General features: G+C 49.7%; 1 long non-coding RNA gene across 2 annotated transcripts; it reads right to left on the bottom strand.

Moving 5' to 3' along the window:
• Positions 1–19,314: 19,314 nt before the first annotated feature.
• Positions 19,315–22,031, bottom strand: LOC129634127 (uncharacterized). 2 transcript variants are annotated; one of them, XR_008705435.1, is made up of 3 exons: positions 21,884–22,031; positions 20,560–20,743; positions 19,315–19,999 (listed from the first exon to the last, which is right to left on the bottom strand). It is a non-coding gene; the product is annotated as an uncharacterized LOC129634127 (long non-coding RNA). The 2 variants fall into 2 exon arrangements; XR_008705436.1 differs by lacking the exon at positions 21,884–22,031 and adding an exon at positions 20,894–20,948.
• Between the last annotated feature and the right edge of the window lie 642 nt (positions 22,032–22,673).

Genomic DNA, 22,673 nt, shown 5'->3' with positions numbered 1-22,673 from the left:
AAAATGTTCTCTTGCATTCGAAGCCTGCCAGGAGTTCTTAGAGATTAATAGGTGTTGAACTTTGTGCAGACCTTTGCTGTGTCTGCTGAGATCACTCATGTGGCTTTTTTCCTCCTTTGCTCTTTTCAGGAGACTCCGCTCATCTAAGGGCGAGCTATCCGGACCCTCTGGACTGGGGAGTTGGTGTTATTTTGAAGCAGGGCTTGTGGACTGGCATGGATCACGAGGAGCACCATTACTTTATGAACCTCTCGGAAAGAAAAAGTGCTGCCTGTGAACCCAGGAGCCGGTGCCTGCGGGTACAGCCCGAGCTTACATTCACCAGGCGCTCTCCGGACCTCTCTGACGCGGGTGTGCACAGCGGGTGCTTGTGCAAGCGGAAAAAGAGAGGAGACGGAGACGGTCGGGCTCAGGAGGCCCTGGGGTCCTCGTGCCAGGAAGGGCGCTCCCAACCACTTCCCACCCTGAGCCTTCAGGCCCCTGTTTTCCACACGGAATGGTCCCGGGTCCCCGGGAGGGTGGGCAACGCCGTGCTCTGGAGAAGATTCACCCCTGCTGTGCCCAGCTTGACGCTGGTGCTTCTAGAAAGGCAGCAGACGTCCGGGACAGCGGTCAGACGGCGGCCGGGACTTGAGCTCCTTCCTCAGATGGCCGTCCTGAGCTTAGTCCCCCGACAGCCAGGCTTTGCCACGCTGCCTCCCTGATGGAATGGGACGCTCCCCGGGGACCCCAGCTGTCCCGTGTCCCGCCCTGCCCCCCTTCCTTGGACACACACTGAGGTGGTTCTGCGTGGACCCCTGCAGGTGGCACAGCCTCGTGGTGAAGGGGTGTCCCCACCAACACCGCCCTGTGAGCGGCCTCTGACCCTCTGGCCACACCCGTGTTCCTGGGGCTCCTCAGGGTTCCTGAGTCACTCGCCCGACTCACAGAGCCCGGAATGCTCTCTGCTCAGTGACGGTTTTCTAATAAAGGACGCAGACCAGGACCAGCCGAACGAGATGCCTGGGTGAGCCCCGAGCTGCTAGGCTGGCCCCTCGTGGCTCAAGACGGCCCCCTCCTGGCCCAGCCCTGCATCCTGCCCGGAAGCCCACCGGAGCGATTATCACGTGGCCTGACGGCCAGATCTGGGCCACGCAGCTGAGTTAGGCTCCAGCCCCCTCCCTCCCCTCCACGCTTGATCTGTCTGGTGTCGAGCCCCCCACCCCCTCCAAAGCCACTCATCAACATGAGCTCAGGTGCGGCTCTGGGTCTGGGGTCTGGGGAGTACAGACCACCACCCCCAGGGCTCCAGGAAGGAGCTCTTTGATTCCCCGTCCCCCTAGCCTGGCCCCAGGGAGGCATGTGACACCCTGCAGCTTGGGCGGAGGGAGGAGGGGCGGGAAGGTGCAGGAGGCGCTGGATCCCGAAGACTTCTGTTCGTCATCCCCTATTTTGTTCAGAGGCACGTGAGTGAATGGTGGTCTTTCCTGTTCTTTGATTGCGGACAGGCTTGTCCCAGCCTCTCACAGGGCGTGTGGAGAGCCTGGTCTCCAGGGGTACTGGGTACTGGGTACTGGTTACTGGGGGCATGATCCTGGGGCAGCCATGAGGATGAGGTGCCCCAGGGGAGAGGAGTGCTGCCCAGGGCCCCCAGGGAAGGCTGCCCTGGTTAGTGCTTCCTGCCCCTCGGCCGGGTCGCCCCACTGCCTGCCTGCGGGTTCACACATGTGGCCCCGTGCAGGGCGGATAAGTCGGGTGGGAGGTGGGGGTGCAGGTTGGTGTGGCTGGGCTGTCAGGCTGCGCCCATGAGGCTGGGCACCCAGGGATGCTGCACAGGGTGTGGTGGGAGGTCTGAGGGGCTTCAGCAGAGCCCGCACCTCCCCCTTGTCCTTTCCGGAGCGGGTGTCTCTGCAGGGGCGACGGGACCTGTGTCTGCCGTGTGGAGCTGGCTCTCACGGGGAGGCAGTGGGTGATGCCTCAGCCTGGTGCTCAGGGACACACACTGTCTGTGTCCCCCAGGTTCAGAGTGCCGTGCAGTTCAAAGCACCGAGTGGAATGTCTGTGTCCACAGCTTGGGTGGGGAGGGTGTGGGCAGGGCTCAGGGCTCGGGGCTCAGGGCTGTGGGGGTGCGGGTGGGGAGGGCATGGGCAGGGCTCAGGGCTGGGGGGCTGGGGGGATGGGGTGGGGTAGCGGGGTGGGGTAGCGAGGTGGGGTGGGTGGGCCCCAGCCAGGGCACGAAACTCGCGTGTGGCTGCAGCTGTCCTCCCCCCAGCCCACATGGACCAGGAGCCCACTGTTCCGGCCGCCCGTGCCCCCTGCATGGCCCCCCCCATCCCGTGCTGCTCCTGCCTGCCCTCCTGGCTGATCTCGGGGAGGGTCCGGGCAGCTGTGGACTGTGCGTTGGGCTCACTTGGGATTGCGAGCTGCCCCTCACTCAGCAGGGTGTGCCCTGTCCTGCTTCCCCACCATGTGCCACCTCCGGGGCCAGATGGCACCACTCAGGGGTGCTGGGGGACAGGCTGCTGGACTGAACTCAGTTTCCTCCCTTGCCAAGTTCCTGTTTGAAGCTTAGCCTCCAATGTGGCTGTGTTTGGAGAGAGAAGGTAACTAAAATTAAGTGAGGTCAGGAGAAGGCTGCTTCGGTCCACTCTCTGCAGGGCTGAGGCCCGCAGCTCGGGTGAGGCCCACGGTGGGGCTGCAGAAACCGGGGCTGGGGCCAGGGGCGACCTAGGGTTTTGGGTCTCGGACAGCAGGTGGGCAGCCAGGTCTTCAGCCACCCTGCTGCCCACAGAGCCCGAGGGTCAACCCATGGAGGTGATTTTCCATGGCACACAGATGTTCTGATACAAGCATTTAATCAATGCTGCTGGGAGTGAGAATGGATTGGCTTGAAAGTGTCCAAAACCAGGCAGAGGACTTCAGAGTCTGGTGAGTGGCAGCAGGTGCAGGCCGGCCACGCCGATGGGGTGACGGCCAAGGCCGGGCCCTGGTGAAGCTGGTGTCAGCACCCAGCAGGAGGCCGCGTGCAGCGATAGAAGGCGCCCGAGACCCTCGTGGCCCCTGGACCGCATCCTCGGCCCGCTCTTCAGCTATGTGTCTTTTTCCTTTCCAGGTCGTTTTTTTGTCAGAGTTGTTTTTATGTTCTGGATTCTAACAATTCACTAGTCACACGCACTGCAATGCTTTTACCCGAGTCTCTGTTTGCTTTTCGCTCTGTTTGTGGGCAGCTTCTGGCGCTCAGAGCGTCATGTTCAAGCTGGACGGCTTATCAACGCGCTGCTTACTGTCTGTCCGTCCTGTGCCTCTGTGAGAAGCCCTTCGCGTCACCGGCATCACACGCAGGCTCTGTTTCCTGTAAAAGGCTCACAGAAAAGCCTGAATGAACTTTTGGGCCAACCCAGTGGTTTGGTTTCTCACGTTTCACAAAACGTAAGAGACTATAAGGCGATTTTCATCGCCCTGCAGCTCCGTGCGCCTGTGGCAGAGGCCGGCACGGAACCGAACCCTCCTCCCGTGGAAAGGCGGTGTCCTTGCGGCGCTTGTGAGACAAGCTGCTTTCACGCCTACGCCGTACGGTGTGGCAGCCCAGAGCCACACGTGCCATCCACACGTAAGCAAACTGACATGAAACAAAATTTAAAACTTGGTTTCTCAGACCCCGTTGCTGGTGTTTCAAATGCTCAGTGGTCACACGAGTGGATACTTATAAAAATGAATACAGGTAGGAAAGGTGTAGAAACACGATTCCGTGATTGCGTGAACGCACGTGGACATCAGCACTAATTAAGGTCATCCTGAAGGATGGAAGATTTAGAAAAACTGGCCACATTTCAGAAATACCAACCTGTGGGGCCTGCAAGATGCATTCTCTGCTGAAAGAGTAGTCAACTTAGAAATCAGTAGTAAATGATATTAGCAAACCCCACAGTTTCAGAATGAAAAAAAAAAAACGCTTCTAAATAGTCCAGCTTCAAAGAGGCGCTCATACGGAAATGAGAAAATAGATCTGAACAGTAACTGCTTACCAAAACTAGTGGATGAAGCGGGGAGGAGCCCGTCTGTTTTATGCATTTTTGTGTAAATCCAGTATTTTGGGATCTTAGTTTCCTGACCAAGGATAGAATCCACACCCCCTGCAGTGGAAGCACAGAGTCTTAGCCACCGGACTGCCAGGGAAGCCCCCATACCTGAGACACTTTGGTCTGGGACTTCCAGCCTCCAGGACTATGAGAAAATAAATTTCTTAAAAATAATTTTTTGAGCCTCCTACTTTGAGATATTTCTTTATGGCAGCCCTAGCAAACTAAGACATATGCTTTTCTCTCTTTGCTTTTAATATATTTTCTTTATCATGAAGTTCTGCAGTTACACTGTGGTATAATTAGGTATGTGATTGATTTTAAAATTCTGCATGGAGCTTATGAGTCATGGATCTGAGATTCTACCTTTCATCAATTCTGGAAACTTCTCAGCCCCTGTCTTGCAGAAGAGAGCTCGCAGAGAGGGGCTGAGACTGCTGTCCTTAGAAAGTTCTGCTTGAAAGGGTGACCTGTGGCTGACCTCTGGGGACGTGGGTTTCTGGAGAGTTCCCGCCACCTCTAGAACTTGCTGTGGCTAAAGTGTTTGTGCAGACAGTGTGGATTATTGAACCTCTGATAGATAGAGCCTGCTGGCATGAGCTGCTCCCGATAAAAACCCCGGGCCCTGGGGTCTGTGTGCTGAACCACAGCAAGTAAAAAGGCTGCTTTTACTCTGTGCTTCTGATCTAGTTCTCTCCCCACTAACAACCAAAGAGGAACCATACTTTGAGGCAGAAAGTCATTGTAACACTCCAAAATATCGGGTCTGATTTTAAAATGCTGAAACTCACTACTGTGATTCTGCACTAGGCCAGTCTGTAGACACACAGTCTCTGCACTTCACACACTCCGAGCCCCTGCCCTAAATCCTTCGACCATCCCCGTCCTCCAACAATGGAGCACAGAATGGAATTAAGCATGCAAATGCTAAGCTAGGATTTCGAGGGTGGGGGAGAGAGGAAAGGATGTGGGTATTTGGGTTAGTTCTGGCATTTTGCAGCTACGAAAGAGGCTGCAGCGAACAGCCTTGTGCCGTGGTATTTCCAGGGCGCGTTCTAGACCGTCTGGGTCATAAGGGAAGGACGTGTGTAGTTTCTTGTGCCGTGGTATTTCCAGGGCGCGTCCTAGACCGTCTGGGTCATAAGGGAAGGACGTGTGTAGTTTCTTGTGCCGTGGTATTTCCAGGGCGCGTCCTAGACTGTCTGGGTCATAAGGGAAGGACGTGTGTAGTTTCTTGTGCCGTGATATTTCCAGGGCGCGTCCTAGACCGTCTGGGTCATAAGGGAAGAACGTGTGTAGTTTCGTAAGACACGGCCCAGCTCCTGTCCCAGGAGTTTGTTCGTTTGGCTTCTCCCAGCTTGTGTCAGGGCGCCTCTTCCCCCACAGCCTCAGGGGCAGAATGAGTTGTCGCTCCTGGTTTCATCAATATGAAGTTGTATCTGAGTGTAGGGTTTTGTTTTTTGGTGTGTGTGTGTGTGGTAGAATAACACCTGCAATTGTAGCCATTAAAAAGAAACCTTGTGAGTTTTTGCTTCTGTGTTTTGGCTGCGCCGGATCTTGGTTGCTGGTGGGCTCTCCCCTAGTTGCCCTGCGGGCTTCTCATTGCAGCGGCTTCTCGTCTCGGGCACAGGCTCTAGGGCGTGCCCGTTCCATACTTGTGGCACACGGGCTTCGTTGCCCCTCAGCATGTGGGGTCTTCCTGGACCAGGGATCGAGCCTGTGTCCCCTGCGTTGGCAGGCGGGCTCTTTACCGCTGGACCACTGGGGAAGCGCCTTGCCCACTTTTACGTGAACAGCTCTGTGGCGCTGAGCACGCTGGCACTGCTGTGGAGCCAGCCCCGCCGTCACCTCCAGGACTCTCCTGGAGATGACTCTCCTGAACAGGCGCCCTGTCCCTCCAAACACTGGCCTCTCGCCCTTCCTCCCCAGCCCGGCCCCGCCATCTGCTCTCGGCCCCTGAATCTGACGCTCTAGGGCCCTCCTGGGAGGAGGAGCTCTCTCCTCTGGTGACTGGCTTAGTTCAGCGAGTATGATACCCTCAGGGTTTGTGCGAGTCGAAGCCTGTGTCAGGATTTTATTCATTTTTGAGGCTGAATACCTTGCTGTGGTTTTAACTTGCATTCTTCAGTCGTGTGTGAGGTTGGACACTATTTTGTGTGTTTAAGGGCACTTTTACATCTTCGGGGCGGATTTTCTGTTCATGTTTTTCCTCCATTTGTTTCCAGTGGGTTTTTGTTCCCCCGTCTTCAATATTTAAGAACTTTTGATGTTGTTGTTGTTTAGTCACTAAGTCGTGTCTGACTCTTTTGCGACCCTGTGGACTGTAGCCCATCAGTCTCCTCCATCCACGGGCTTCTCCAGGCCAGAACACTGGAGTGGGTTGCCGTTCCTCCCCCAGTGGATCTTCCCAACCCAGGAATCAAACCCACATCTCCTGCATCCGCAGGTGGATTCTCTAACACTGAGCCACCAGGGAAGCCTGAATTAGGACTATTTCTCTTTTATCTCGACTTCTTTGGTGGCTCAGCTGGTAAAGAATCCGCCTGCAATGCGGGAGACCTGGGTTCGATCCCTGGGTTGGGAAAAGCCCCTGGAGAAGGGAAAGGCTACCCACTCCAGTGTTCTGGCCTGGAGAAATCCATGGACTGTACAGTCCATGAGATGATACGTGCTATACATACTTTTTCTTAGTTTCTCAGTTAGTTATCTTTTGACTTTGCTTACAGTGCCTTTTTCTCTGCAAAATTTTAGCTTTTGTTCAGTCAGGTTTATAATCCTCTTCTCTTATTGCCTCTGGATATTGAATCATAGTTAGAAATTCTTTCCCTGTGTCAAAGTTAATGGCATTCACTCCTAGTTCCTTCGGCACTGATCTGGTTGGAGTTTACTGTTGGGTGTGGTGTGAGGCGTGGATCTAACTCATGTTTTTCCAAATGGCTTCTGAGTTGTCCCAGCACCACTTGTAAAATGTGCATCTTTTAAAAGAAGCCACTAAGCTGCCAGCGCGGCTGTGCTGTTTTACACCCACCAGCAATGTCTGGATGAGCGAGCCAGTCTTGCTGTAGGATCAGCAGCATTTGCTGTTATGAATTTATTTTTGGCCATTTTGATATGTGTGGTTTTAATTTTTATTTTCATCTTTTTGTGTGCTTGTTTGCCATCTGTGTATCTTCTTTGGTGAGATGTCCACTTACGTCTTTTTCTCTTTTCCTTTTTTCTCAAACTTATTTATTTGGCTGCACTGGGTCTTGGTTACTGCATGCAGGCTTTCTCTAGTTTCGGCGAGCAGGCGCCACTCTCTAGGCTGTGGTGTGCAGGCTTCTCATTGCGGTGGCTTCTCTTGTTGCAGAGCACAGGCTCTAGGTGCTTGGCTCAGTAGCTGTGGCCTGGGGGCTTCGGTGACCCAAGGCATGTGGAATCTGCAGCATGTGGAATTTCCCTGGACCAGGGATGGAACCCATGTCCCCTGTATTGGAAGTCAGAGTCCTAGCCACTGGACCACCAGGGATGTCCTGCCTGTTTTCTAATTGGATTACTATTTTCTTCCTGTTTAGTTGGAGAGTTCTTTGTATATTCTAGATACAAGCCCTTAGTCAAATATGTGGATTGCCAATATTTACTTCCGGTCTGTAATTTTTCTTATTCTCTTAACAGGGTTTTGCCCAGATAAAGATTTAAATTTTGATGAGGTCTAAAGTGGATAAAATGAGGTCCATTTTATCCACTTTGGGGACCGTTTCTTTTCAAACTAGAAATGTACTCATGACCCAACAATTGTTACTCTTTGGCATTTATATCAGAGAAATATACACTTAAGTTCATGCAAAAACCTGTCTGTGAATACTCACAACAACTCTATTGATAATGTCCCCAAATTAGGAACAGCTCCAGGGTCCTTCAGTGGGCAAATGTTTAAATAACCCGACGAGCACACAGTGGCAAGAGAAAGGGGCAGACTACCGATGCGCTGGGCGGGGCCCTGTGAAAGGGCCAGTGTCTGCGGCCGCCGCGGTGCGGCTCTGCTTAGGCTCTTACAGGGTGATGCCATCAGGTGGAGGGCAGATGAGTGGTCGTCAGGAGTTCGGGTTTGGGGCAGGGAGGCTGGGGGCTGTAGAAAGGCAGTCGAGGCCGCCCTGTGCAGCCCTCTGCAGTGTGCTTGTGGTGGTGGGTGGACAGGGCATGGGATGCATTAGGAAGTGCATGGAACATGTCAGGAGGTGCATAGAGCTCTCTCTCTCTCACACACACACATCACACATGTGTAACTGGGGCAGTCTAAATGGCCTCACGGATTGTACCAATGCCAGTTTCATAGTGTGGACACAGTGCAGTTATGTAGATGCCAACCTTGGCAGAGATGGGGTGTGGCTACTTGGGGCCTCCCTGGACATTTCTTTCCAAATTCTTGTGTCTATAATTATTTCAAAATAACATATTTAAAAACACATGTAACATATAGACAGAGTCCATCTTTGCCCCTATGATTTGAGATGCTGTCTTTACCATATACTAAATTTTCCTAGATGCATATGCTTATTTCTGGACTTTCTATTCCATTCCCCAAGTCTGTTCATCTACTGTTGCTCCAGTATCTGGTTACAGCAGCTTTATAGTATGTTTTAAGAGAGTGCTGCCTTTATCCCTCTCAAATGTTTTCCTGGATCTATTTGTATATGTTCTTTTTTTTCCCATGCAAACTTTAACTTGTCTAGCTCCGAAAAAGCCTTGTTGGCATTTTATTGAGATACCATTAAATTTACATTATAAATTCATTGAGAGGGAACTTAAATCTTTATGTTACACATTTTATTCAAGAACAGGGGATGTCTGGGACTTCCGTGGTGGAGCAGTGGCCATGACTCTGGTCCTTCTAATGGGGAGTGCGGATCAGATCCCTGGCTGGGGAACTCAGATCATGCATGCGGTACAGTGTGGCCAAAAACTGAAAAAGAAAACAAAAAACAGGGAAGCCTTTCAACTAGCTTAAGTCTTTCAGCTTTAAAGAAAACATTTTAAAGTTTTCTTCAAAAAGGTTTTGCACTTTTTGTTGATTTTTTCCCCCAAGAATTAATACTTAATCTTCGCTGCTACTGTAACTGGTGTTTTCTGTACCATCACATCCTCTAACTACGCTCCCCTGGTGGCTCAGAGGATGAAGAATCTGCCTGCAACGTGGGAGACGCAGGTTTCATCTGGTTAGTGTTTCAGGTTTCAGTTCAGTTCAGTCGCTCAGTCGTGTCCAACTCTTTGTGACCTAATGGACTGCAGCACGCCAGGCTTCCTTGTCCACCACCAATTCCTGGAGCTTGCTCAAACTCGTGTCCATCGAGTTGGTGATGCCATCCAACCATCTCATCCTCTGTCGTCCCCTTTTTCTGCCTTCAATCTTTCCCAGCATCAGGGTCTTTTCCAATGAGTCAGTTTTAGCATCAGGTGGCCAAAGTATTGGAGTCTCAGCTTCAGCATCAGTTCTTCCAATGAATATTCAGGACTGATTTCTTCTAGGATTGACTGGTTTGATCTCCTTGCAGTCCAAGGGACTCTTAAGAGTCTTCTCCAACACCACAGCTCAAAAACACCAGTTCTTTGGCGCTCAGCTTTCTTTATGGTCAAACTCTCACATCCATACATGACTACTGGAAAACCATAGCTTTGACTACACAGACCTTTGCTGGCAAAGTAATGTCTCTGCTTTTTAATATGCTGTCTAGGTTTGTCATAGCTTTTCTTTCAAAGAGCAAGCATCTTTTAATTTCATGTCTGCAGTCACCATCTGCAGTGATTTTGGAGCCCAAGAAAATAAAGTCTGTCAGTGTTTCCATTGTTTCCCCATCTATTTGCCATGAAGTGATGGGACTGGATGCCATTATCTTAGTTTTTGAATGTTGAGTTTTAAGCCGGCCTTTTCACTCTCCTCTTTTGCTTCATCAAGAGGCTCTTTAGTTCCTTTTTGCTTTCTGCCATAAGGGTGGTGTCATCTGCATATCTGAGGTCATTGATATTTTTCCAAGCAATCTTGATTCCAGCTTGTGCTTCATCCAGCCTGGCATTTTGCAAGATGTACTCTGCACAGAACTTAAATAAGCAGGGCGCCAATACACAGTCTTGAGGTACTCCTTTCCCAGTTTGGAACCAGTCTGTTGTTCCATGTTTTGTTCTAACTGTTGCTTCTTGACCTGCATATAGATTTCTCAGGAGGCAGCTAAGGTGATCTGGTATTCCCATCTCTTTAAGAATTTTCTGCAGTTTGTTGTGATCCATACAATCAAAGGCTATGAAGGCTATTGGTTTCCATATGTTAATTCTACATTCTGCTACCTTGCTGAAATATTTAATTATTTGAGTTAGTTTTATCACTGGTTCCTAATGAGTGTTCTAGAAATATGAGCCTATCATTTATAAATATAGTTTAAATTCTTTTCTCTCGGATGTTAAAGAATCTGCCTGCAATGCGGGAGACCTGGGTGCAATCCTTGGATTAGGAAGATTCCCCTGGAGCAGGGAACGCTACTGACTCCAGTGTTCTTGCCCAGAGCGTCCATGGCAGGGGAGCCTGGCGGGCTGCAGCCCATGGGTCTGCAGAGTCGGACGTGACTGAGTGACTGACGCTTTCACATGCTTCTATTTAACTTCTCTTGTCTAATTGTATTGGCTAATACCGCTAGAACAACATTTAATAGTGGCAGAGATACTAGACATCCTTGCTTTATTCCTAATCTTAGAGGAAAGTCTTCGTAATGTTGAACCAACTCTGTATTCCTGAAATAAATTTCGCTCAGTCATGGAACATTATTTTCTTTATGTTGGATTCTGTTTGCTTCAGCTTTGTCTAGTGCTTTTGCATCACTATTTATAAGTGATACTGGTTTGTCATTTTCTTTTTTATACTGTATTTATAAGATTTAAATGTATCACTAAAGGGATTTATATGTCTGCCTTCTTTTTCAATGATCTGAAAAATTTATGAAACATTAAAACTATTTGGTCTTTGGAAATTTGGTAGAAATTCCCTGTGAAACCATCTGGGCCTGATGGTTTTTTTTAGTGGGAAGTTCCTTGACAACTTTCTCAGTTTCGTCTCTGGAAATTATTCTGTTTATGTTTTCTATCTCTGGTTAGGTAAATTTTGGTAACAGGCAATTCTTTAGGTGAATGCATGCGTGCTGTGTGCTTTTTTTAGATGGGGGCACAATTTAACCTGAAACATAGGGGTTTTAAATTTTATTTGCATGGATGTCTACAAAGTGGTCCCATGATTTTAAACATTTCTTATGCTCCAGTGGTTAGTTTCTTTTGCTCCAATGGTTAATTTCTTCTTGTCATTTCTTATTTTGTATTTGATCTTTTCCCTTTTTTATGTTCAAATTAGTTAGTAGTTGCCTATTTTGTTAATTTTAAAAAATCAGGGTTTTGATTTATTAATCTGCCAGTGTTTTTCTGTTCTCTAACTCATTAATTTGAACTTTTATCTTCATTATTTCATTCCTTGAGCTTTTTTTGGTTTAGTGTGTGGTTCTTTTTTCTAGATATTTGAGCTGGGAATTTTGTGCCTTCTTTCTTTCATGTTTATTAATAAAAGTGTTTGGAGCTATGAATTTTCCCCTTGATCACCACTTTAAATATATCCCTGGGAACCCTATATGGGACATTTTCCCTATTGTTATTTTTAAAATAAAGTACACAATCTCAATGTGTATTTCTGCTTTCATTTAAGAACTGTTTGGTTCCAAAGACAAAATGTCCCAGAGGAAGGGCCTTTCCCCCTATGTTGTTGTTAGATTCCAGTTTCATATTATAAGCTGATTTTTTATTGCAATGCCTCTACTTTATGGAGCTTACTGATGTTTTATGACCCCATCTAGGACCAGTTTCTGTGACTGTTCCATGAGTGCCTGAGAAGGTTCTCCCTAGGCCTATGGTAGGTGTGTGTGTGTATCTGTGTGTGTACGTGTGTGCATGTATGTGTATGTGTGTGCATGTATATGTGTATGTATGTGTATACGCATGTATGTGTGTCCATATATGGCATGTGTTTATGTGTGTCTGTGTGTGCGTGTGTCTGTATGTCTGTGTCTGTATGTGTGTGCGTGTGCATGTGTATATGTGTGTGTGCATGTGTGTGCATGTGAGTGTGAGTGAGTGTGTGTCTGTATATGTGCATGTGTGTTTATGTGTGTGTCTATGTGTATGTATGTGTGCACAGGTGTGTGTCTGCCTGTGTGTACGTGTCTGCATGTGTATGTGTGTGCATGTGTGCATGTGTGTGTCTGTGTCTGCGTGTGTCTCTGTGTGTTCATGTGTGCATGTGTCTGTGTGTGTGAATGTGAGACCTGTCCACAAGCCCTGCCCTGTGGGGCGGATGTGAAGCCGTCTGTTTCCTGTGATTGTGTGTGTCTGTGTGTATGTGTCTGCACGTGTCTGCATGTGTGCATGTGTGTGTATGTGTGTGCATGTGTGTGTCTGTGTGTATGTGTGTGTGTGTGTGTGTGTGTGGATGTGAGACCTGTCCACAAGCCCTGCCCTGTGGGGCGGATGTGAAGCCGTCTGTTTCCTGTGGAGGAGTGTGTGCATGTGTGTGTCTCTGTGTGCCTGGGTGTGTCTCCTGGTTAGAATCACGTGTTCTTCTTTCCTTGTCCTCGTGTCCCTCTGGTCCTGCAAGGATGCGGTGAGGTTGAGTTCTCCTTGTGTCTGCACGACTCCTTGAATTCCTGAGTCTTTCCTGCAGTCAGCTGGCTGCGGTGTTACTTCCTGCATGACTGTCCTGGTTTGTTTGGAGCTGCGTCTTCTTGCGTTAGAGGCCTTCGTCACGTGTAATGCTTTCTGCTCTGACGCTCACTTTGTCCACCTTTTTGCTCACAGTGTCCGTGTGTCCATTACACCTTTTTAGGTGGGTCCCTCCTGTAGCGTGTTGAGCAGGCTCGTGAGCCAAATTGAGTATTTTTCTTTTAACGGATGCACCGAACCCGTTAACGCTTATTACCGTGACTTGCGAGTTTGGTGTTGGCTGTCACCGTTTGTAACTGTGTGCGTATTGTCATGTTTGCCATTTGTTGTGGGTTCTTTGCTCTTTTTGTTGTTGTTTTGCGTGGCTTTGTGTTTTTGTTGTCGTGATGACCTCTGTGCTCGTTCTTGCTAAGTGCCTGTAGTTTCCTGTTTTCTTATTTATGCCCTCACTGTTGGCTTGTCAGTTTCTGGTGATAACTCCCTCCCCGTGCTGTCTGTGCAGCGCAGACGAACACATTCTCTTTTTCTTTCTCTCCTACGAAGGCCTGCTTCTAAGCGTGGCCTTATTCCTACCATGACACACACATAGTATTACTGAATTAATGTTCCACCCTCCTCCCCTCCACCACATTGGTCCAGCTGAAGTCTTCTGAGTCATCCTTTGGGTTGGATGAAGTTAATCATCTGGAAGTTTCCTCAAAAAGGGCTCCTGGTTCAGCATTTCCTAAGTTCTAATATGTTTGAAACCGTTTCCTATGGCCTTGATACTTGAAGGATACCTTGACCGGATATGGATACACTTTTGTATCTAAACTTATTTATCTCATGCTGAGCGTAAGTAGGCATGGGATCCTGAAGGGCTAAGCTTGAGATCTCTGGGTTAGAGGAAGGCCTTGGGTTTGCTTGCAGAATATCTCCGCATCTGCTCCCAGTGACGGGTCCCCACCCAGGGCAGCAGACGAGAGTAACATGGACCCTGTCATGCAGAAGGAGATTTGCCCTCTGGAGACGGACCCAAAATTATGAATCCTGCGGCTCATATATGAACCACTATACAGATTACTCGCTCCCCAGCCCGGCGCTCACCTCCCCAGGAGCCCGGGAGAAGAAGCTTCTCTTTCTAATGCAGAGAACAGAAGGGACCGGCCCTTGTTTACCACCTTGGGGATGTAATGGGATAGCTCTCAGTTTTATCCCATTTTGAAATCTAAAGACGTGGCAAAGGGAGAGAGACCTAGATCCTCTCCCCCGGGTATGTCACCGTCTGAACCTTCAAGGCTGTTCTGCCCCCCTGGCAGCCTGTAACCCAAGTCACCCACACTTCCGGCTCAGAAATCCACAGCATTGCAGAAACAGGAAGTGTTTTCTCTACAGACGCAGACTCCTTGGTTCAGACTTTGGTGTTTTGGGAAGATTGCCCCACTGCTGCCTTGCTGTTATTTCTGATGCCAGGAGAGCTCTTTCGCTGTTCTGAGTCATCTTGGGTTGTTCCTGAAAGTGTGGATGTTTCTCCAGGAAGTGTCTCAGAGTCGATCATTGCAGGTCAATCCTCCCCGGTATCCTGGGGGGTGGGCTTTCACCATATGACTCTGGGCTCTACTTCTGGACCCTTTTCCTGGGCTGTGGTTGTGAATACTGTTCCTGCCCGTCTCCGTCCTTAGAGGCTGCACTCACACCTTGGAATCCCTTCTTTGCTGGTGTTTCTCACCCCCTCTTTCTCCCTGGCCCCCTCCCGCTTCTTACGTGATCTAGTTTTCAGGCTCCTGGTTGCCTGCCCCCTTTCCCTGATGCCTTTATTCAGTCTGCTCTTTCTTGAGTGTCTTGACTTTGATCTTTACTTCATGGATGATTTTCCCTGTTCCTTCTTTTTCTCTTCTGATCTCCACCAACCTTTTCACTTCTTTCCACTTTTGTCTATCTGTGTTTTTAGAGTTTGAATTTCTGACTCAAGATGGTTTCCATATCCCTCAACGCTTTTTTGAGTATGAAGTTCCTGACATTGTACAGGAGACAGGGATCAAGACCATCCCCATGGAAAAGAAATGCAAAAAAGCAAAATGGCTGTCTGGGGAGGCCTTGCAAATAGCTGTGAAAAGAAGAGAAGTGAAAAGCAAAGGAGAAAAGGAATGCAGAGTTCCAAAGAATAGCAAGAAGAGATAAGAAAGCCTTCCTCAGTGATCAATGCAAAGAAATAGAGGAAAACAACAGAATGGGAAAGACTAGAGATCTCTTCAAGAAAATTAGAGATACCAAGGGAACATTTCATGCAAAGATGGGCTCGATAAAAGACAGAAATGGTATGGACCTAACAGAAGCAGAAGACATTAAGAAGAGATGGCAAGAATACACAGAAGAACTGTACAAAAAAGATCTTCACGACCCAGATAATCACGATGGTGTGATCACTGACCTAGAGCCAGACATCCTGGAATGTGAAGTCAAGTGGGCCTTAAAAAGCATCACTACGAACAAAACTAGTGGAGGTGATGGAATTCCAGTTGAGCTATTCCAAATCCTGAAAGATGATGCTGTGAAAGTGCTGCACTCAATATGCCAGCAAATTTGGAAAACTCAGCAGTGGCCACAGGACTGGAAAAGGGCAGTTTTCATTCCAATCCCAAAGAAAGGCAATGCCAAAGAATGCTCGAACTACCACACAATTGCACTCATCTCACATGCTAGTAAAGTAATGCTCAAAATTCTCCAAGCCAGGCTTCAGCAATATGTGAACTGTGAACTTCCTGATGTTCAAGCTGGTTTTAGAAAAGGCAGAGGAACCAGAGATCAAATTGCCAACATCCGCTGGATCATGGAAAAAGCAAGAGAGTTCCAGAAAAACATCTATTTCTGCTTTATTGACTATGCCAAAGCCTTTGACTGTGTGGATCACAATAAACTGTGGAAAATTCTGAAAGACATGAATATACCAGACCACCTGACCTGCCTCTTGAGAAATCTGTATGCAGGTCAGGAAGCAACAGTTAGAACTGGACAGGGAACAACAGACTGGTTCCAAATAGGAAAAGGATTACGTCAAGGCTGTATATTGTCACCTTGCTTATTTAACTTATATGCAGAGTACATCATGAAAAACGCTGGACTGGAAGAAGCACAAGCTGGAATCAAGATTGCTGGGAGAATATCAATAACCTCAGATATGCAGATGACACCACCCTTATGGCAGAAAGCGAAGAGGAACTCAAAAGCCTCTTGATGAAAGTGAAAGTGGAGAGTGAAAAAGTTGGCTTAAAGCTCAACATTCAGAAAACAAAGATCATGGCATCCGGTCCCATCACTTCATGGGAAATAGATGGGGAAACAGTGGAAACAGTGTCAGACTTTATTTTTCTGGGCTCCAAAATCACTACAGATGGTGACTGCAGCCATGAAATTAAAAACATGCTTATTCCTTGGAAGGAAAGTTATGACCAACCTAGATAGCATATTCAAAAGCAGAGACATCACTTTGCCAACAAAGGTTCGTCTAGTCAAGGCTATGGTTTTTCCTGTGGTCATGTATGGATGTGAGAGTTGGACTGTAAAGAAGGCTGAGCACCCAAGAATTGATGCTTTTGAACTGTGGTGTTGGAGAAGACTCTTGAGAGTCCCTTGGACTGCAAGGAGATCCAACCAGTCCATTCTGAAGGAGATCAACCCTGGGATTTCTTTGGAAGGAATGATGCTAAAGCTGAAACTCCAGTACTTTGGCCACCTCATGCGAAGAGTTGGCTCATTGGAAAAGACTCTGATGCTGGGAGGGATTGGGGGCAGGAGGAGAAGGGGACGACAGAGGATGAGATGGCTGGATGGCATCACTGACTTGATGGACGTGAATCTGAGTGAACTCTGGGAGTTGGTGATGGACAGGGAGGCCTGGCGTGCTGCGATTCATGGGGTCACAAAGAGCCAGACACAACTGAGCGACTGAACTGAACTGAACTGAGGAGTGAAAAACCTGCCTGCCAATACAGGAGAAGCAAGAGACTGGAGCTTGCTCTCTGAGTTGGGAAGATCCCCTGGAGGAGGAAGTAGCAACCCACTCCAGTATTCTTGCCTGGAGAATCCCCATGGATGGAGGAGCCTGGCAGGCTACAGTCCATGGGGTTGCAGAGAGTTGGACACGACTGAGCAACTCAGCATGCATGTGATTCAGTTTGGAGTATTGCCTCACAGTATTTTAATGCTTCATGTTTTTTCCCAGGAAGTTTTTTTTGTTTTAATCAGCCAAATTGTGTCAATGTTCATGGTATGATTTTTGTAATAAGGTGGCTCAGATGGTAAAGAATCTGCCTGCAACACAGGAGATCTGTGTTCGATCCCTGGGTCTGGAAGATCTGCTGGAGAAGGAAATGGCTACCCACTTCAGTATTCTTGACTGGAGAATTCCAGGGACAGAGGAGCCTGGCGGGCTACAGTCCATGGGGTCACAAAGAGTCGGACATGACTGATCGACTAACACTTTCACTTTCACTTTCACTTCAGAATAGAGGTAATTTTGATCTGTTCACTTTGTGGATTTGGAGGGGGGTGTTGACAAGATTGCTGGTTCAGTGGCCCCTCTTGCATCTGTGCAGCAAAGTGCAAAGTCCGGGTTCCTGAACAGATTTATTTCAGGTGGTGGTGGGAGGGGGACTTCAGCCTTTCCAAGGGGACCTGGAACCTCCGTGTTGTACTCCTTTCTGCCTTTGCCACGTGACTCCTACAGGGCAGGTCTTCCTTCTGTTTTGCTTCTCCTGACGCGTTGCTTCTCAAAGATCCCACTTTACACGGGCGTCTCCACAGTCGGTGCCCTGATGTGTGGCATGTGCGTTGTTGTGCAGGCACGTGGGGCCGCCCGCTGCCCTGTTGCCGGGGGTTCTGTTCCGCGCCAGCTGCTCGGCCAGCCCTCGTCTGCACCCGCCTCCCCCGTCGTCCTGGACTGCTCTCACTGCTGCAGAGCAGGGGCAGCCTGCCTGCTGGCGTCTCTTGTCCTCTCTCCTTTCTTTTGCACTTACAGTTGTTTTGAAGTCGAGGCAGTCTCGTCTTCCAGTCGTGCCGAGGGCGCGGTTTCTGTACGGTCGTGTTTGTTCTTGTTCTTCATTATCTCTGGCAGCTCTGCAGGGGATGCAGACCCAGGCTGCTTCCATCCTCTATGGTTCCCCAAGTCTTATTCCGGGAGCTTTAGAGCACATTTCTTATGTGAGTGATTTAAAGATCCCATTCATGTGCTTAAGACTCAGTGGGTTTTATTTTCTAATGTTTTGTCTTGTTTGAAACTTTCTTTCTGCTGGCTTGTGGGCCTTCTCTTACTGGTTTTCAGAAGGTCTTTATGTATTCGAAGCAGTGTGACATGTCTGCATGACTTCCCCCAGGTTCTTAGGTTTCCTGTTGATTTTGCTGATGGAGAGATGTTGGCAGCGCTGAGTGCAGGGCGAGCTGTTAGGCCTTGACTTTCACTTGGGGATAGGAGGTTTGAGAGCAGGACCTGCATGTATGGAGGAAGGAGGCAGGATTCAGGGAGGAGGATCCCGGGGCAGAGTGCTGAGGAGGAAGGGGAAGGAGGCGGCAGAGAGGGGCCCGCGGACTGCGGAGGAAGAAGACAGGAGCGAGTGTGGTGGGGGTCCGGCTGGGGTGGTGACAGATGCGGATCTGAGGGCATTATCTGCACAGCCTTGCAGAGTGGGAGGCTATTTGCATAAATAGTGTTTGCAAAAAGCAATTAACGGTTCATTTACATGCAGCGAACCAGCAATTTGCACTTTTTTTTCCAGGACCAATTTCTTTGCCTCTGTGCACAAATTCGATGCATTGCAATTGGCCTTTGATTGTGGGGCATGGCAGTTTTTTATGTTTGGTTCTTCTCTTGGTTTCCTGGGCTATAAACATTTTCTTTTTAAAAAGGAAGTGCCAAATAAAGGGCGGAAGTTCTCCAAACTTGTGCTCCCTGCACTGTTCCCTTTACCCTCTCCTGCACCCTGTCTCATACCCCCAACCCCCGGATGTTCTCCAACTGGAGACTGTTTCCACATTCTCTCTGTGGCTGCAGCCTTTTCACAACAGTGAGTGGGGACATCTGCTCTGTGGGTGGCAGACAAAGCCGTCCCTGGGTGTGGGACAACCTAGAAATCAGACATGTTTTTGCTCAGGGCACGGAAAGGGCCCTCAGTTCCATAAGGGCTTGCCCCCACCCTATGCAAGCCGTTTCCTTGATGTCTTATGAAGGGGATGCTTGTGTGTAAATGAAGCTTTCTCACCTGGGCACTGATTGGCTGCACTTGCCCCCTGCCCCGCCCCCCCAACTTGGGGTCAACCTCAGTGATCAAGGGTCTGTCTAAACTAGGATCAGGGACTGTGGGATCTTGGTTTTAAAAGGCAGGGCATGTCCGGGTGTCTGGTGGCTCTGGGAGGGTATGGAGCACTTACGCCCGGTCTGGACCCAATAACCTCCACCAGGCATGACCTGCCTTTCCACGCTTACTGGAGATTGAAGACTTAGCCTTTAGCCTTCCTTTTGTAAAAGAGAAAAAAAATAACCTGGACAAGGAAGACTTTATTCAAGACTATTGCAATAGGAGAGAGAGACTGGGCTCAACTCTGAAAACACAGGGACAGGTGGGCAGGGTGAGGGAACGGATGGAAGATTAGAGGGATGCCAGACGTATCCCAGCTGGGAGAGGTGGAGCTCCGCTGGGTATCAGGAGTTGGGGATTCTTTTTATTTGTTTACTTGGCTGTTGTTGTTTGGTCACCATGTTGTGTCCCACTCTTTGCAACACCATGGACTGTAGCATGCCAGGCTTCCCTGTCCTTCACCATCTCCTGGAGTGTGTTCCGATTCACACCCATTGGGTTTGGCTGTGCTGGGTCTTAGTTCTGGCATGCGGGGTCTAGTTCCCTGACCAGGCGTGGGACCTGGGCCCTCTGCATTGGGAGCGCAAAGTCTTAGCCACTGGGCCACCAGGGAAGTCCTGGGGGAGGTGGATTCTTGATGAGCTGGGCTCAGCCGGCCAAGGATAGGCTGATTTGTGAAGAGTGTGCAGAGGTGACTGAGGTTCGGTTGCGAGAGGCCGAGTCGCCCCCAAGGGCGTGGCAGGTGACACAGCAGGGGCCTCATGGGAGAAGCCGCGTCTGAGGTGAGCTCACCGTCACACATTGCCCAGTTTCCAAGGGATGTGAGCCTCCACGAGAACAAAAGGCAGTGCAGCCAGCGGAGAGGGTCTGAAACGCAGCACTGGAGTCCTGGAAAGTGAGACGGAGGGTGTGTCGGAGAAACTGAGAGGCCTGGGATTTAAATAGTCATTAGGAACAAACCAAACGTGTCTGTGGCTGGGCTGCGTGAAGACTGGAGATGCCGTGGGGCAGCCAGTGGGCTGGGGCGGGAGCTGAAGTTTCTACTAAAATGGAGGCGAAGGGACAGAGCACCCAGGACGAGCTGAGACGGGGCCTGCAGATCTGAGAGCCCCGGCACCCATCTTCTGGGGTTCCGAGAGACAATCGGGGGTAAACTAACCCCCAGGAGAGGCCACCAGGTGCTGAGCAGGATCAATGCAGACAACTCCCCCACCCCACACACACCAAATCTGCAGTGCAAAATGATGATACAGAGAAGATCCTAAAGTCTTCCAAGTTGGGTGAGGAGGAGGCAGGGGATGTTACTGAAAAAGAGCAGGGATCAGACTGACACCTGGCTTCTCCGTGTTGGAAGTGACAAGACAGAAAAGTCTTCCCTGTTTTGAGAGGAAATGCCTGGATAGTCCATTATTTATGTGTAAGAAAGACATTTGGCTCCCATCACCCACCTTTCTGAAAGAACTGCTGGGAGATGTGTTTCAGCAGGAAGAAAGGAAACGCGGGTACTGCTGGCGATGGTTGTTGTTGTTGTTGGAATTCTGCCAAGTGCTGCACACAGATGGCCTGATTTGAGCCTCGGGGCGAGGCTGCGGGCCACGCGCTGCTGTGCACACTTCACAGGTGAGGATGAAGCTGCAGTAAAAAAAGGTAGTACATTGTGAAGCAGGCTGCGGGCCACGCGCTGCTGTGCACACTTCACAGGTGAGGATGAAGCTGCAGGTGAGGATGAAGCTGCAGTAAAAAAAGGTAGTACGTTGTGAAGCTCAAATAAATAGGTATCACCTGTAAGTGAAGTGAAGTCGCTCAGTCGTGTCCGACTCTTCTCGACCCCATGGACTGTAGCCCACCAGGCTCCTCCGTCCATGGGATTTTTCAGGCAAGAGTACTGGAGTGGGGTGCCATGTTAACAATCTGAAGCTAAAATTTCGTATGGGGTCAGCAGGGGAGGCTTGGGGGAGATGTGAGACATGGAGACAGATAGAAGTCCACTGTGAGCCTTGCCTTATTCTGAGGGCATCTAGGCCCAGGCCACTGCCAGAAAATCGTAAGTTTAAGTCTACAGGCAATCAGGAGAAGATTGGAAATGGAATGTAAATATTTCAAAGCAGTTAAGGAAACAATGGAATGAGAAAACCTTTTTCTGTAAAATAAGAAAGGGGGAAAGCAAATAAAATAGAAAATATAAAGTAAGATTTTATTTTATCACAAATCACAATAAATGTCAATGGGTTAAGTACAGGTGTTAAAAGATTAGGACTTTCAGGTGGAATTAGAACAAATAACAAAAAAGCCTGAAAAAAAAACCCTATCAAAAATACCAAAAAATGTAAGTAATGCAGTATTTATATTATAGAAAATAAAATTCAGGGCAAAATATTTAAGAGGGACAAAGGAGGGTATTTCTAATTGGCAAATAGAAAACCTCACAAAGAACACAGGAAAGCCATAAACTGCAATACAGTGAGACATGTACAAAGCAAAAAGGAATTTGTAGACCCAGAATCCTGGTGGGAGGCCTTCCCCTCCAGCTGTGTGTTCCCCCCCGCCACCAGCCCCCCAACCCTGTTCCCCCAGGCCAGAGGAGGTGGTGAGGCCTGATGGGGGCGTTCCTTCCGGAGTCTTCCATCTGTGAGTCTCTGACTCGGAAGAGCTCGCAGTGTCTCTGCCTCTCTCCCTCAGGCCCCTCCCAGATCTCCTGGATCTTCGGGGCCCTCGTCAGGTCAGCCTCTTCCTCTGGCTCAGCGTGGCCGACGGCTTGAGCATCTGTGGTACCTGTGTCTCACAGAGTCAGACGTCAGTCCCCAATCCTCCGTGGCCGGGGCTCCGGAGGGGGAACCGGTGCTTGACTCAGGGCCAGTATGGAGCAGGTGCCCAGACACAGTCCACGGAGGAGAACAGGTCACGGATGCCGCCCTGAGAACAGCTCTGGGCCGTGGCCCTGTCCCCGCACACGCCTGGCCTGCGGTGGGGAGATATTAGCCCAGCCTGTAGATGAAGACGCAAAGGTTCAGGGAGGCAAGGTTTGCAGCCGATTGGCCACAGGCCTGAGAGCAGGCCAGGAGGAGGCCGGGCGCTCCTCCACTCCGCTCCGCAGACAGTCTTGCCTCAAGGATGCTGGGGGAGCTGCCAGCCACTGGCAGGCCCTGAGAGCAGCCTCCGCATCTGACTCCGGGGTGACTGCCTTGAAGTCGCAGTGTTCCTTCAGACCCCAGCAGCACCAGGCACCTGTGGGCCAGAGTGGGCAGACAGACGTGGGCCCGGGCCGCCTGCAGGCTCCGTCCCCGCCGAGGCTGCGGGCTGGCCTGCCGCCTCCTGCTCTGGGCACACCCGTCTCACGTGTGCGCCAGATAAACAGCCAGACTCTGCTGTGCAGAAGGCACAACACTGCACACATTACTTTGCAATTTGCTTTTCAAATTTCGCTCTGTGATGGTTCATCCTTCAAGCCGAAGCCCGGAGACCTGGCTCCTTCTGTCTCATGTGTACATTTTTCCATCGAGAGGAGGCACGGGAGTGTATTCAGCCTGGCCCTTGTTAGTAAACATTCTGCTTGTTTCTGCGT

The sequence above is a fragment of the Bubalus kerabau genome, chromosome 19 (assembly GCF_029407905.1).
Source record: "Bubalus kerabau isolate K-KA32 ecotype Philippines breed swamp buffalo chromosome 19, PCC_UOA_SB_1v2, whole genome shotgun sequence".
In the NCBI taxonomy this organism is placed as follows: Eukaryota; Metazoa; Chordata; class Mammalia; order Artiodactyla; family Bovidae; genus Bubalus; species Bubalus kerabau.
This window is presented reverse-complemented; position numbering and strand designations above follow the sequence as displayed.